The sequence below is a fragment of the Amblyomma americanum genome, chromosome 1 (assembly GCF_052857255.1).
Source record: "Amblyomma americanum isolate KBUSLIRL-KWMA chromosome 1, ASM5285725v1, whole genome shotgun sequence".
Lineage (NCBI taxonomy): Eukaryota > Metazoa > Arthropoda > Arachnida > Ixodida > Ixodidae > Amblyomma > Amblyomma americanum.
Window position 1 is genome coordinate 252942647 of NC_135497.1, and position 11370 is coordinate 252954016.

General features: G+C 42.1%; 1 protein-coding gene across 2 annotated transcripts in view; it reads right to left on the bottom strand.

Moving 5' to 3' along the window:
• The window catches only part of LOC144114932 (uncharacterized), a 39554-nt gene extending 28500 nt beyond the window's left edge, over positions 1–11054 (bottom strand). The window contains exon 1 of one of the 2 annotated variants that reach the window (XM_077648961.1): positions 10857–11054. The gene's annotated coding sequence lies outside the window, so the exon portion shown is untranslated. The remainder of the gene's footprint in view (positions 1–10856) is intronic. The other variant, XM_077648962.1, reaches the window with a different exon arrangement.
• Positions 11055–11370: the final 316 nt, after the last annotated feature.

The following is an 11370-nucleotide window of genomic DNA, read 5'->3' on the forward strand; positions in this document are numbered from 1 at the left end:
TGTGCTGTGCAATGTCAGTGCCCTTTAAAGATCCCTAGGTGGTCGAAATTATTCCCAGCCCTCCACTACGGAACCTCTTTCTTCCTTTCTTTTTTCACTCCCTCCTTTATCCCTTCCCTTATGGACACTGTCCGCCGATATATGAGACAGATACTGCGCCATTTCCTTTCCCCAAAAACCAATTTTCAATTTTCAGGTACAAAAAATCATACAAGGTGTCATAATGACTGAAAATTGTAATATCAAAATGCCAGAATTTCTCAAACAAACACGTGAGGGATCATGAATAATTTTTTTCTTTCAAAAATCTACATGACACTAGAAAGTCAAGGAAAAAATTCATATTATTACTGGCAGGAAAGCCTGCTTGTATGACAATGGCAGATGACATGTCATCAAGCTTTTTTTTTTTAAATAACATTTACTGTGGTTGCTAGCTGGCATGAAAAAAAGTACCCTATTTGTGATATGAGAGACGGTAAAAATTTGTCTGAACCAAAGAAATCACTGTTAGGTGCTGCACACAATAAAAAAAACAATAAAAATTGTGGACTGCAAATAACCTATATGAAGCTTCTGAGCAAAGCAGTTGTAACCTACTTGGAGCATGAATTCGAAGTAAAAATGCAGTTCACAATATCAATGGGTGGCTTCAATTTTTTAAGAAGGAAGACAATCACAGGTGAAAAACCTTCTGCAACCTACTGGAAGCTATGGCATGGGCTCCAGAAATCATACAAAGAAAGCTGTTCCAGTAGAACCTCACTGTTGCATCCCAGGTATTGCGTTTCCCATGCTGCTATGGCGCGTGGGTTAGTCTTGCTGTACAGCTTCCACAGAAAATCCACACAATACAAACTCGGCTGCATTCCACATGGCATGGTGCAAGTGTCACCTCATGGCATAGTGCTTTAACCTGTGTCGGTTAGTGCTGAAAGTGCCAGCAGGCATCATACAGCGTGTATTTAGTGCACATACGATGGCGACTGCCTACCGGAGGAAGCAGGCCTGTCTACACTTCACTGGCGCCTGACTGCCACTGTGTTCGGCGGCTTCTGGCAAGCTGCAATCGCGCCAACATCCTGCATGCTTATGGGTGGCGAAAATTTCGTTGCAGCTCTTGCAGTTCCATTGCTGCTGTGAGGCGAGTGATGAATGACTGAAGATCCAGAAACGAAACTATGCCAGAAGAGATGGAACGGAGGCTTTTGTATGTGATCCGCTTTTGACTTGTCTACTGCTGCTTAATGCATTTTCTAGATCTCAAAAGATGAGAACTGTGAGGGACTAAAGTGGGCACCACGAAAACAGCGCAGAATCACATGTGTGCTCATCTTCGGCTGCTCCGTGCGTGCTCCACCTCACTGCTGCCTCGCTTTCACCTAAGCTGTCATGGTGGCTCAGTAGTTAGGGCACTAGACTACTCAGCCGTTCGAAGTCGGCCATGATGGCCGTGCTTCGATGGAGGCTAAACGTAAAATGCGCCTCAGTGCTGTGCATGTCGGTGCACGACAAAGATCCCCAGGTGGTCAAAAAAATTCCGGAGCCCTTCACTATGGCACCCCTTTCTTTCTTTCACTCCCATCTTCCTCTCTTCCAATTGTGGTGCAGTTAAGGTGCCCACCAAGAAGTGAGACAGTTACTGTGGTTACTGCGCTATTTTCCTTTTCTTGCACTCTCCCTGACAATGCGGTTTAGGTGTCGAGAAGTAAAATAGTACTGCACCTTTCATTTCCTCAAAGCCAAATTTCATTTTCATTTTTTTTCAGGCAGACAAGGCAGACGCGAGAGCCACAAAGTGTTGTTGCAAATTCTATAGTCAGAAACAACTCTGCAGTGAAGCTCCACCCACATTCAGGACTGCCACCCGGCAATACTGCACAACAAAAAAGTAGTCCACTGATATAGCTTTTCTCATTACTGTAAACAAGATGCTAATCATAAGACAAAGTTATAAGCTCTATAATTTTGACGTTCCTGGCTTGTTTGATATAGTGAAACATTAAAAACCTGATTTCATTAACTGTTGTGATTAGCTGGCAGAGTAATACAAAATTCTGCAGACCACAGCATGTTTTTGTTTTTTTTTAAGTTGTATCCTCCTATATAGAAGAGAGTTGTGCTTACAGGACATAAAAAAAAGGCGGCTGACAACAATGCATAGTTTATCTAAAGTGCTGAGGTTGAAATAAATGCATTATTCTACTGCTATAGCTTCAGTTTTCAATGGAATTAGCGACTACATTTCCCGGCTAGCATGTTTCTTCTTATTTCCCACGGTCCCATGAAAAACGTTACAGCAGTGCACAACTGTAGTAGAATTTTAGAAAAATGGGAACATCTCCTTTTGTAAATGCATGAGCTGGAATTGGACATAGAAGCAATGTGAATAAAGTGTCTAAAAATTAAAAGACCTTACAATGTGCACAAAAAAGAAAAGGACGCAGAAATTCCCACAAAATACATGTGTTCAATAATCTAAAGCTGAGCAAATTATTATCTTATATTTTTATTAAGAAACCATTACTTCATTAAAAAAAAACTCTAGGAGGGTGTGAATGGAGGCCGTGAGAAAGAGCTGCCCAGCATAGAGCCCCAGGTTAATTTCATCCTTCTGGGGATCTTCAATGTGCATAGACATCAAACGGTACAACATGCTTTTGCATTTCACCTCCCATCAAAATGCAATTTTAGAACTGCAACATTTGTCTAGGTTGTGGAACTATGGTGTTGTGCTTCGTAATTACAGAATGACATTCATGACAAAATGTCAATTTTTTTAAAAAAGCTCAGAAGGCCAAATATACACTATGCTTAAACTAGATTGAAAAGTGTATATCATATAACATTCAATAATTTTTGTGCAAACTGACTTGTCGGTTGCTTGAGAAATTCATGTGCTACCTGCATTTAAGGCAGAGTTAATTTTGGGCAAGGTGAGCATTCCTTTGACAAGTACCCAACTGCCAGCCAAGGCATAGTATAGGTAGGCAGCTTGCTTGCTTGCCTGCTTAGAGCTGCACCCTCTAGGACAGATATGAGAACAGAGAAGAAATATCAGGGCAGGTTGCTAAAACTGCCTGAGAGTGACAAGTAATGTTAGCTTGTGCAACATAATTCAGTTTCTTCTTTTTTTCACATTATACACATTTTTTTTTTCAAACTACGCCCTGTATATGATACCTCATCACAAGTTAACTTTGTTGACCTGTAGCCACAGCAGGTACCGCTCGCTTAGCTCAGGTGTAGCAGGATGTAGTATGGTTAGCCTCCTGCCGCTCTTTCACACAAATAATGGTGTGACTACTATGTGGCAAAAGGCTTATTTTATATGTAGCTATAGAGAAGCCAAAACTAGCCTCCATGCTGTCTTGTCACAGGAAGTCATCAATAACTCTCTCAATCATGTCACTCTTGCTAGCAATGTCCAAGACTGATGCTAACAAAGATATCATGGGCATTTGGATAATGACATAGAAGTGTTGAAGCCTTGAAAGGACATGAGAAATAAGACATTGAAAAATAAACCTGAGCCATGATGAAACCACATAACTCGCATAAACCTTGTGCAAACGCCATTCTTCAGGCCAGAAGTAATATTGAAGTACCAATAGTAGCTCTGCTTTTGTCAAAGTTATTCACTAGTTTTGAACATCATTACGCTGTGCGTGCTGTGCACTGGTACCATAACCAACCTGTAGCATCGATTCTTCATTTAGTGATTGAGTCTCACACACAATCTTGTTATTTTCGTTTTGAAAGAAAAAAAAGTTCCGACGTTTTCAGTGCCTTCAGGCACGCTCTTGTACTAGGTTTAAACCCAACCATTGCCTTGGTAATGCACTCTCTAGTGGGAATAAATTGGCTTTTTTTAACCACTAAGAAGTGAACATACAATACATGCTGCTTAGCAATCTTTAAACCTTTGCAGGGAAAATGCAAAATAAAATTAGAAATGTACTTGACACCAAATCTATTCTCTGATAACCAACCCTTTCTTCAAAACTGTCAATCACCGATAAGAGAAACAGAAAAGCAAACAGGAGTGATCCATCCATGCAAACAGCTCAAGTGGCTTAGGCTAGAATTTCAGCAGGCCACACTTTAAAATGTTGCCTTCAATTTGAGCAAAGGTATGAGTATTTTGGTAGCGTCTGCAAAGGCTGCTACTGTTTGCATGGGCCCAAGAACTCAGGAATGGCCCCATGTAAAAGTTCATGCAACAGTGCATCAATGCACATCTGGAAACGATCAGAGTGCTGTACCAATATGGACACAAATGGGCCGGTATCAGACTAGGAAATGATGAGCACACCACTATGATTTGTTCCCAAACTGCCTCAAGGACACTCAAGTTCAATGGATGCATGTGCTGGTGCTGGGATCAGTTGGGGTGACAAGATGGCACTGGTAACGAATTTGAAAAAAGAAAAAAAAAACACTGATCAATCAACAGCCCCCATTACCCAGTACACAGCAAGCGCATCCAGCTGCGCAAAATCAAAGGTGCGTCAACATGTGATGCAAACACAGCCTTGGCACAGACAAACAGCTCAAACCAAAGGCCAGTCAGTTACCTAAACACAAGCACAAGAAGAAAAAATGCCTCTCCATCGGTCAAAATGGACACTAAGACAAGACAGCGAGTGCCCGAGCGGTATGAGCCGCCCCCCACTGATGGCTTGATCCCTAGCATACATGAAGCTGATTGCTGCCATGGCTTTCCCAAAAGCACCCGCTATACTTTATGCAGGGGGATTCTCCACTGGTGTTTTACTCAGACACAAGCCAGTCAGCTGTGCTATATCTTACACATGTATGCTGCTAAAAATAATCGGTCCAAGTTCAGATAACAGCAATGATTCTTACACTGTAAAGTGGTATTGTAGTAGCACTGTAAAGCAATTTATATTCAGACAAGTTTAATGATGTATAACCCATGAAACAACAACAAAAAAATGCGCTGAATGTTAGTAATTCAAAAATCCTTGACTGAAATTGTTCCGTTTCCTCTATAGTTGCGATGCTGAATTACAGACATTTAGGCCTCATCTGGAGACGAGTAAGACAATTAAGAAACGTCAAGGCATAAAAGCATCTAACCCCACGGACAGGACAGAGCTGGCGGAGCCATCAAATCGAATTAATAAGTGCAAGGTAACCGACATAAGGAAGTATGATACGGAGAGAGAGCTGCCGCGGTGGCTGAGTGGTTATGGCGCTCGGCTGCTGGCCCGAAAGACGCGGGTTTGATCCCGGCCGCGGCGGTCGAATTTCGATGGAGGCGAAATTCTAGAGGCCCGTGTACTGTGCGATGTCAGTGCACGTTAAAGAACCCCAGGTGGTCGAAATTTCCGGAAGCCCTTCACTACGGCGTCTCTCATTGCCTGAGTCGCTTTGGGACGTTAAACCCCCATAAACCAAACCAAACCTATGATACAGAGAGAATGGAGCATGCTCTAAGAAGCGAAGGTAGTCTAAATGCAGTCAAGTGGAAACTAGGTGAAGGCAAAAATCAGATGTATGTGCTAAGAAAATATGGCTAAGATAGTTAAATTGGCCAAAGAGTTCTATACAAATCTATACTGTAGCCAATGTAATAGGACGTTAATGAGAGAGTGAGTAGTGCACAGCAATTGGACATCTCGTCTGAAACGAAAGAGGAAGGAAAGAAAGCCTTAGGAGCAATGCAAAGGAAGAAAGCTGCTAGTGAGGATCAGGTAGCAGCAGGTCTCTTGGACAGTGAGCAGATTATGCTAGAAAAATCAGCCACCCTGCATACGCAATGCCTTATGACCTCGAGCATACTGAAGTCTTGGAAGAACGCTAACATTATCTCAATCCATAAGAAAGAGTACATAAAAGATTTGAAAAATTGCAGACCAATCAGCTGTCTGCTGCCTACAAGGTATTTACTAAGGTAATCGCTAATAGTGCGAGGATAACCTTAGGCTTCAATAAGCCAAGTGATAAGGCAGGCTTTCGTAAAAGATGCTTGACAACAGACCATATTCACACTATCAGTCAGGTGATAGAGAAATGCACAAAATATAACCAACCTCTATGTATAGTGTTCATTGATTACAAGAAAGCATTTGACTCAGTGGAAACCTCAGCAGTCATGCAGGCATTGCAGAATCAGGGTGCAGAAGAGTCTTATGTGAAAATACTGGAAGATATCTACGACTGCATAGCTACCATAGTCCTTCATAACGTCAGCAATAAAATTTCAATAAGTAAGGGTGTCAGACAGGGAGACCCGATCTCACCAATGCTACTCACCGCCTGTTTACAGGAGGTATACAAAGACCTGGACTGGGAACAGTTGGAGATAAGGGTTAGTGGACGATACCTCAGTACTTTGATTTACGGATGACATTGCCTTGCTAAGTCAATAAGGGGACAAATTGCAAAGCATGATCAATAACCTAGACAGGCAAAGCAGAACGATAGGTCTAAAAATTATTTTTATCTAAACGTCTAGTAGACATCTAAACATCAGTAAACATCTAGTAATGCTTACAGTCTCAGAAGAGAACATACGAAGGAAGGAGAACACATGAAGCAGTTTACGATTGGCAGCAAGGCGCTGCAAGTGTAAGGAAATACGAGTACTTAGCGAGGTAGTTTGGCTTGGCTTATGCGGTTTGGCGTCCCGAAGCAACACAGGATATGAGGGATACTGTAGTGGAGAGCTCTGGATAATTTCGACCACCTGGAGTTCTTGACATCGCTTTGACATTGCATGGTACATGGGTCTCTAGCATTTCGTCACCATTAAAATGTGACCAGCACAGCCGAGATTGAACTCGCGTAATTCAGGTCAGCAGCCGAGCAACATAACCACTGAGCCACCGTGGCAGCTTTAGGGCAGGTAGTGACCACAGATCGAGATCACAAGAGTGAAATAACTAGAAGTGTAAGAATGGGGTGAAGCGCATTTGGCAGGTACTCTCAGATCACAAATGGCAGTTTACCAATATTCATTCCTCCAGAGCTGTATCCAACTAGTACTCACCTTTGGGGCAGAAGCGTGGAGGCTAACGAAAAGGGTTTAACTTAAAATGGGGACAACACAGAGAGCTATGGAAAGGAAAATGATTGGTGCAACCTTAAGAGACAAAATGAGAGCACAGTGAGCCAGGGAACAAATAGGGTTAACGACATCCTAGTCAAAATAAAGAAGAAGAAATAGGCTTGGGCAGGGCATGTAATGCAAAGGCAAAATAACCGATGGTTATTAAGGGTATTGGGCTGGATTCCAAGAGAAGGAAAGTGTAGCAGAGGGTGGCAGAAAGTCAGGCGGTTTGATGAGATTAAGAAGTTTGCGGGGATAAAGTTGGCCGTGGCTAGCATAGGACAGGGTTAATTGGAGAGATATGGGAGAGGCCTTTGTATTGTAGTGGGCGAAATCAGGCTGATGATGACAAAAAATAAAGGAATTAAAAGCCTAGGGAGTACATATCAGATCATACAAGTGCTCACAACCCTGCGTAGTAATGCAGAATGAAGTACTTGGTATGGTATCTATGGCACGTGGGGTTTAATGTCCCGAAGCTGCACATGAGGCAGCACATGGACTCATTGGCATCCGCCCGGTGAAGCAAACCCCAGACCAGAACGAATTTTTTTTTTTTAACAACGAAGTTTATGTGGAAGCTGTATAGCTTTCCTTAGTAGCCGTATGGCTGTGCTTGGGTGAATGCCAATGACTAATTGCTCCCTTATTAGAAATCTAGTCCACCTTGGAGGGTTTCCTTAAACATTTTACCAGGTCTGTGAAATGCTCCGTATATTTTGAACTGTCCTGTGACGATATTTCAAATGCATGAGATTCAAGTGAGAACTAAAGAACAGCTTCAGCAAGGAAAAAATTTTGCTTTCATCCCGTTTATGTCAATTCCCGTGTACATAAGCCAAAAGGCAAGTCAGTTACAGAAAGTGCCCACACAGCATTTTTTAGTAATGTGATGCACAGGATCCAGTTATGTCGGAAACCATACTGTTTAAAAGACCATGGCAGCTCAATGATTAAGGCACCTGTTGTTGGATACAATGTGGAAGGCGAGGCATCTGGCTATGGAAGCTGCACTTAACTCTTAGCTTACCAAGCCTATTCAAATCACTCAATTTGAATGATGGCATGAAATCCCCCTTCTGAGCAATCTGGGTCACTTCTGGTCAAGTAGTGCCATTATGTATGTTTCATGAGGACTGTACTTCAGTTTCAGATTTGTTTTCTTTTTTTGAGCCATATGAGGGAGTATTTTTAAACTTCGCACAAAACCTGTCAACAAAGATCGCAGCAAGCATGACACCCAAGCTGGCATCCATGTCTTGCTCAGCAACAACGGCGTTCTCACAATTTCGCAGCACCAACATGACTTTGTAGGCGTGAGCGACTGCTTTGTGTGAAAATAAAGCGTCCATTTGTCTTATTTTAGTTCAGACAGAGACGACTGCTCCACCCAGCATGGACTACCAAAAGGTGCCCGTCTGTAGCTTTCTTTCCGCCGTTGCAGAGGAGATTCACTGCTTTCTGGGACTCTCTGAACGTAACGGGCATGTTCTGAATGATTCCATGCCACCAGCAGTGTAGGAGACACTATTTCATGACCAGAAAGTTCAGCATGAAGAGTTCTGTAACTCTGAATACTTGTTTCTTACACCGTACTGCACAAAATGTATATTCTATTCTCCTATTTTCTGACTGGATATATTTAATAATTTTGTGTACTTTTCAGCGAGTCTCAAATTTTGCCAATCAAAGGTTTTTTCCCCCTCATAAACAATGTATCTTCTATTTTGTTCTTTATATAATTGAAAAGAAAATTCTCTTAGCTGCACTATGATGTGCTGCAAAAATGAACAATTTTTAAACACGAGTAAAAAAAACCCTTACGCACACCATCCTGAAATTACCTGCTTTGCCACGGTAAGGAAAGAATGGTAAAATGAAATGCCACCTATGTATTGGGATTCCAGCACTTAAAAAAGCTTAAAATGGTCAAGATAGGATTTAACCCAGAGTCCAATACTATCGTGCACCCCAAAGACAATGCCACTGCTTTGTCGAGCACATTGGGAGCTTATTTGAATTACTTGGGTTGATTTCTTTGTAAATGCAGTCAATATTGGTAAAGAGGGAAGTGTTTTAAATTTTAAAAAAGGTATGCGGAAACCACAAAAGCATCTGTCGCAGACAGGCATGGAAAAACAATCTATTATTGTTCAACATACAGCCACTTAGCTTGTGGTATCCACATCAAGTGAATGCATTTGATCACATGCAGGGACGCTTTTTCACGAAAAAACAAATTCAGAACAGAAGTGTGTTTAGGCTGAATCTGGCTGCTTTTCACAAAGAAATGAAAGCTGTTAATAAATGAACCCAGCATGTTAGCATCACCAGACCCTGTTTTCCCACTTCTACAACATGGCCCAGTAAATATGATGTTACTAATGAAAAAAATATGTAATCTATCAACCACGATATCTAAACTATCAACGATGATATATGCAAGTGGTCATGCAGGTTATTTTTTTACTGAAACTGCAGCGCAGATGTGATGTGCAATAATATTGTGTGTGGGTCAACCCTATGAAGGAAGCCAACAGTCAGTGAAGGCCATTTTCAAAAACTGTTGCCTTTTTTCATATATAACTGTCATAATGAGCAGCCCATTTCACTATCCTTGTCTTCTGTGGGTCAAGTCCCCCTTACTGGTTTATTATCAGGCCACATATTAAAGAGGCAAATGCAGATGTAACAAGCATTGACACATCCCTAATAAGTTGTCATGAACAAAATGAGAGTAGGATGATTCACTTAGTCCTGTAAAGCAAACATGTGTAAATGTGTGCAAAACAATAATAAGTAAGGCTGGGATATCAGCATTTCTAAATATTTCATGTCCTATGCAAGTTAGAAAAAAATTTTTGCAACTTTCCATCCTAACTTAACGATCACACAAGTGATCCTCACAAAATCCAAAACTGCAAATGTCCAGAGCCAATTCTCAAAACTGAACGCACTGCCTCAAGTAACAAGAGGATTGATCTTGATTGGAATATAAGCAACTGCAGTGGTTAAAGCATATTTCCAGGAAGCAATTGGGCACAGCAGATCGCAATGTTACTTTCCATGGGGCGCTCGTGCGTCACCCTTTCTCAATAAATTATTCTCGTGACCTCATACTGGTCGACCTGGCACTACCTATACTTTCGTCGTGTGCTATTAGCTGCCAGCTAAATGACTGACGGATCCAGCTGAGATAAAATAAGGTAACCTCATGGCGCGCAATTCCCCCCGCTCACAGCGCAACCTAACTGTTGCATTTAATACACTATGTGGCCCTGTTTAATTTGTGGAGAAACGTGCCGACTGTCACGGAAACATCAGAGCTCGTCCTTTAGACCAAAAAGCGTCATTTACGCAATTCCAGCTCGCAAATAAAATATAAACAGTGAAGTGACACCTAACAAACTAAAGCAAGTTCCCTTGAATTGCAATCTCGGTGACACACAATACTTCGTACGCCCAATATTTGACACTCGATGGCCACTCTTCCCGGATTACGATCTCAGAGTGGTTAGATGGTAAATCACAGCACGCTCTCAAGCCGTAACTCAACGTGACACCTACGCCCGCAACGCCAAAAGCATACATTAGGTTTTGCCCTTTCGTAAAGCAGTCGAAAAACCACAACCGCCATGCCACAGCAGCTCAACTTCCTTTCCTATCCAAATGCTTTTGCAGGGGACACTCATGTGAACTGTCAGGTTTAGTCTCCAAAAAAAAAAAAAACGTAAAACAAACAAGGTATGTGAAACGTGTACAGTACGAAGAACCTCACCTAGTTACATGAAGCAGGTAAAGATCGCTCCTCATGCGGGCTTCGCAACCTCGAACGGACACCTATGTTTAAAGGTATGCAGCTGCAGCGTTGTGCGCAAACGCCTTCACGTAACAACCTAGATCCGTAGTAGAGGATGGTATAAGCGTAGAGAGGGCCAGTAACAGGTCCAGCAGGTAGCAGCCGTAGGACCGTAATACGCTACGAACGGTTTCAAAGCCGTTACTACACTGACTACACTCGAACTGAACGTACGCAAAGACAGATGACCCTCTAAAAAGCAAACCAAACCAGAGATAAAGTGTACTGGCGCACTTTACCAGAGATATCTAGGGACTAATAAGCCTTGGTATCATTGGTAGTCTCAGACACAATTTGAAATATATACTTCACGCATAAAACTCAATATCGCTAAAAAATGTCGCCTAGAGTATGCACGTAGGTCTGGGTAGGATTTCAGTCGCATGTTTCTCCCGAACCTTACCACCAGCTTACGCCCAATTCAGCTAAGAAA